General features: G+C 39.2%; 1 non-coding gene across 1 annotated transcript; it reads right to left on the reverse strand.

Moving 5' to 3' along the window:
• Nucleotides 1–769: 769 nt before the first annotated feature.
• Nucleotides 770–876, reverse strand: LOC127133670 (small nucleolar RNA R71). Its single transcript, XR_007807620.1, has one exon. It is a non-coding gene; the product is annotated as a small nucleolar RNA R71 (small nucleolar RNA).
• Between the last annotated feature and the right edge of the window lie 4,683 nt (nt 877–5,559).

Genomic DNA, 5,559 nt, shown 5'->3' on the forward strand with positions numbered 1-5,559 from the left:
TAACCTTAGAAAACGGTATATCGATTCATAAGTCCCTGTGGGATCGATATCTTTTATTACTACGCGATTAGACTGTGCACTTGCAGTTAATACCCCAATAGACTCATAAAGTCGCGATCAAGTTTTTGCCGCCGTTGCCGGGGACTTTTATTTAGTCGATATCGTAACTCTTTCGTTACGCTGTAGAGACTAAGGCAATTTTTATTCCTTTCTTTCGTTGATTTGTATGCCACACACTCGCTCACAAGGTGAACCGTATTACTTACGAATCAACGACGTTGAACGATATCTCCGAGTCTTACGACGAATTCGGGAGTATCGTGCTGCAAACAATCTTCCGCCAATCGAAATTCCTGATCTCAAAAATCTTCTTCCTTCGCCGATACCCGAGATGGCAGAACAAGCTCGTGCTCTTCGAGATTACGCCGCTCCATCGCAAGACGAGCCGCATTCGAGTATTGCTCCACCCGCAATCGAAGCAAACAACTTCGAACTTAAACCTTCGCTGTTACAGGCAGTGCAACAGAATCAATTCTCTGGAAATCCTACCGAGGATCCAAACTTTCATTTATCCGTATTTGTTCAATACGCTGATACTGTTAAAGCTAATGGTGTCACTTCAGAGGCAATTCGACTTCGTCTTTTTCCTTTCTCGTTAAGAGATAAAGCTAGAAGATGGCTTCAGTCTCTTCCTTCCAACTTAGTCACCACATGGAATGAGTTGAAGAAAGTCTTTCTTGCCCGATATTTTCCTCCAAGCAAAACAGCTATGTTAAGAGCCCAAATAAATGGATTTAAACAGAAAGATAACGAGTCTCTTTTCGAAGCCTGGGAAAGATACAAAGACATGATGAGACTTTGCCCACACCATGGTTTAGAGGACTGGTTAGTAATTCATACCTTCTATAATGGTCTCTTATACAACACAAGATTAACAATAGACGCCGCCGCAGGTGGTGCGCTTATGGATAAACCTTACGCTGACGCTTATCAACTTATGGAAAGCATGGCCCAAAACCATTATCAGTGGGGAAGCGACCGAACAATGGTAGAAAAACCTCAAACGAAAACTGACATGTACGAGATAAGTAGCCTTGATCATGTTAATGCAAAAGTGGATGCTCTTGCCCAGAAAATTGAAAGTTTAAATGTATCACCTCCAGCCGCCGTGGTTGCCGTGACTCAAAATTGTGAAGTCTATGGAATCCAAGGTCACACTCCTACAGATTGTCAACTCCTAACAGGAATCCAAGCAGAGTAGGTGAACTACGCACAAGGAAATCCTTACTCGCATACCTATAACTCAAACTGGAAGAACCATCCTAATTTTTCATATAAAAGCAACAATGCCTTATACGCACCAGGACAAGCTCCCAATCAAGCCCCAGCTATACCACCTGGATATCAAAAGCCGACCCCATCTACACCTAACAATAACGTTCCTAGGAAATCCAACTTGGAAATCATGATGGAGAACTTCATAGCTTCTCAACAACAAACCAATAAAGATTTCTTAAACCAGAATGTACACACTAACGAACAGATTAAACAACTAGCAAGTAAAGTAGATGCCTTGGCTACCCATAACAAAATGTTGGAAACACAAATCTCACAAGTAGCTCAACAACAAGCGCCTACTGCTGCCCCAATTGGTACATTTCCTGGACAGCCCCAACCTAACCCGAAAAGCCACGCTCATGCAATTATATTAAGAAGTGGAACAGAGGTAGAAGGACCATCTGATCCAAGAATTGAAAACCAAAACTCTAAAAAGTCAACTGAGGAAGAAAATAAACCTAAGGAAAAGGAAGAGAGTAATAAGGAAACCGTAGAAAAGAAAGAACCTTATGTACCTCCACCACCTTACAAACCACCTATACCTTATCCTCAGAGGCTAATCAAAACCAAAGATACGGGCCAATTTAAAAAATTTGTTGACCTACTGAAACAATTAAACGTCACCATTCCTTTCACAGAAGCTATTACACAGATGCCCTCATATGCTAAGTTCTTAAAAGAAATTCTTTCTAATAAAAGGAAACTTGAAGATAGCGAAACCGTTACACTCACTGCTGAATGTAGCGCTATAATCCAGAATATGCCTCCAAAACTTAAAGATCCTGGTAGTTTCTCTATACCCTGTCACATAGGAAAACTTGTCATAGACAAAGCTTTATGCGATTTAGGAGCCGGTATTAGTGTTATGCCCTTGTCCATATGCAAGAGACTTGAAATGGGATAATTAAGACCAACTAAAATGTCTGTGCAATTAGCAGATCGTTCCGTTAGATATCCTGTAGGAATTCTTGAAAACGTTCCCGTGCGCATTGGTCAATTCTACATTCCAACCGATTTTATAATTATGGACTTAAGAGAAGATGAAGTAACCCCGATATTATTGGGAAGACCTTTCTTAGCAACAGCCGGTGCCATCATAGACGTAAAACGAGGACGACTCACTTTCGAAGTAGGAGAAGAGAAAATTGAGTTCATTCTTTCCAAATTTTTGAAAGCACCTGCAATAGATGACACATGTTACTTCATGGATATCATCGACGAATGCATAAAAGAAACAGAGTTAGAAAATGACAAATCGTCTGACTATCGTGTAGAAGACAGACTGAACCATTGTTTAGCAATAACACCGGATCCTACGCAATGCCTTAAGAAACCAACCCTCGACTTGAAAACACTTCCCAAAAATCTGAGATATGATATCCTAGACTAAGAACTTGAACGACCAGTGATAGTTAATGCAAACCTAGGAAAACTCGAAACCGAAAAACTCCTACATATCTTAAGTAAATATCCAACCGCACTAAGATACAACATCACCGATCTTAAAGGGATAAGTCCTTCCATTTGTATGCATCGCATCATGCTAGAAGAAGACTGAAAAACTTCTAGGGAACATCAGAGGAGACTAAACCCGATCCTGAGTGAGGTAGTGAAGAAGGAAGTAACGAAGTTATTAGAGGCAGGTATCATATATCCTATATCTGATAGCAAATGGGTTAGTCCTGTACACGTAGTACCAAAGAAAGGAGGTATAACAGTTATCGAAAATGAAAAAGGAGAAACTATAACCAAACGAATCGAATCGGGATGGAGAATGTGCATTGATTATAGAAAGCTAAACAAAGTAACCCGAAAAGATCATTTTCCTTTACCATTCATAGACCAGATGTTAGAACGATTAGCCAAACATTCTCATTTCTGCTATCTAGACGGTTACTCAGACTTCTTTCAAATACCAATTCATCCTGATGACCAAGAAAAGACAACGTTCACATGTCCTTTTGGTACCTTCGCTTATCGACGAATGCCGTTTGGCTTGTGCAATGCTCCTGCAACCTTCCAAAGGTGCATGATGGCAATATTCGCCGATTTTCTCGAAAACATCATGGAAGTCTTTATGGATGACTTTTCCGTATGCGGGCAAAGTTTCGAAGAATGTCTTGAAAATCTAGAAAGAGTTCTAGAACGATGTGTAAAAGTAAACCTAGTACTTAATTGGGAAAAATGTCACTTTATGGTACAAGAAGGAATTGTTTTAGGACACATTATATCAAATAGAGGAATTGAAGTAGACAAAGCCAAAATAGAAGTAATCGAAAACCTTCAACCTCCAAAAACTGTGAGAGAAGTACGAAGCTTCTTAGGACATGCCGGTTTTTATCGACGATTTATTAAGGATTTCTCTAAAATAACTAAACCTTTAACCGGATTATTAATGAAAGATGCTGAATTCATCTTCGACAATAAATGTTTAGAAGCATTTCAAACGCTTAAACAAGCATTAATCTCTGCGCCCATAATGCAAACTCCGGATTGGAATGAACCATTCAAAATAATGTGTGACGCAAGCGACTACGCCGTAGGCGCTGTTTTAGGACAACGAAAGGATAAAAAACTTCATGTCATATATTATGCAAGTAGAACTCTAGATGAAGCACAAATGAATTACGCCACGACCGAGAAAGAACTTCTAGCAGTAGTATTTGCACTAGATAAATTTCGTTCTTACTTGGTCGGAGCAAAAATAATCGTTTACACTGACCACGCTGCCATTAAGTACCTCCTAACAAAAAAGGACGCTAAACCTAGACTCCTAAGGTGGATCTTGTTGTTACAAGAATTTGATTTGGAAATCAAAGATAAAAAAGGAACTGAAAACGTAGTAGCAGATCACCTTTCTAGACTAGAAAATCTGGAACCGGAAAGAACAACGATCAACGATGACTTCTCGTACGATAAACTTATAGCTAATTTGGAAGAAAATAGAGCTGATGAATAAGTAGAGACCACCTTGGCTGTATGCGTTACACCATGGTACGCCGATTTTGCCAATTATTTAGCTGCCGGAATAGTTCCACTTAATTTATCCTACCAGCAAAAGAAACGATTCTTCCATGACTTGAAACATTATTATTGGGACGACCCTTTACTTTTTAAAAGAGGCCCCGATGGTATTTTCCGTCGGTGTATACCTGAAGAAGAGATAGAAAGTATAATCCAACATTGTCATTCCGCTCCTTATGGTGGACACGCAAGTACATCCAAGACCTGCTTTAAAATCCTACAAGCCGATCTTTATTGGCCAAACATATGGAAGGATGTGCATGCTGCTGTCAAGAAATGCGATAGATGCCAACGCACAGGAAACATATCTAGACGTGACGAGATGCCACCAAAGGAAATTTTGGAAGTAGAGATTTTCGACGTGTGGGGAATAGATTTCATGGGACCTTTTCCACCTTCTTTCGGTAACAAGTACATACTCGTAGCGGTTGACTACGTATCAAAGTGGATTGAAGCTATAGCTTCTCCAACAAACGACACACGAGTAGTAACTAGACTCTTTAAGAATATAATCTTTCCAAGATTTGGTGTCCCAAGAATAGTAGTCAGTGATGGTGGATCGCATTTCATATCTAAGATACTCGAAAAACTATTATTTAAGTATGGTGTAAAACATCGAGTAGCGACACCTTACCATCCTCAAACCAGTGGACAAGTGGAAGTGTCTAACAGAGAAATTAAGCAGATATTGGAAAAAACAGTCGCCACGTCAAGAAAAGACTGGTCATCAAAATTACCTGAAGCTTTATGGGCTTATCGAACTGCTTACAAAACTCCCATAGGAACAACCCCATTTAGGCTTATTTACGGAAAATCTTGCCACCTCCCAGTAGAATTAGAACATAAGGCATATGAAATATTTACAAGTTGCACAATCAAATTCAAGATGCCTACTTCAACTATTATGTTTTAAGTGATAGCTAAATCAACTTTTATGAGCATGTGATATGAGGATACATTATAGGTCATTTTGGACCAATACCATTGAACAAGTGATTTTCCTCAACTTGAAAAATGCATACCTCTCTTATTCTTAATCCAAATGATCTCAAATTGGTGACCATTTTGAGTGCCTTTTAAATAGATACAATATTTATGAAGAAACTTTTCTCATTTGGCGCTCACATAAAAAGTTTAGTAAGGTGGAACATTGAAGTATATGACTTGACACTTAGAAATGTTTTCAACATGATACAA

This window comes from Lathyrus oleraceus, chromosome 3 (genome assembly GCF_024323335.1).
Source record: "Lathyrus oleraceus cultivar Zhongwan6 chromosome 3, CAAS_Psat_ZW6_1.0, whole genome shotgun sequence".
In the NCBI taxonomy this organism is placed as follows: domain Eukaryota; kingdom Viridiplantae; phylum Streptophyta; class Magnoliopsida; order Fabales; family Fabaceae; genus Lathyrus; species Lathyrus oleraceus.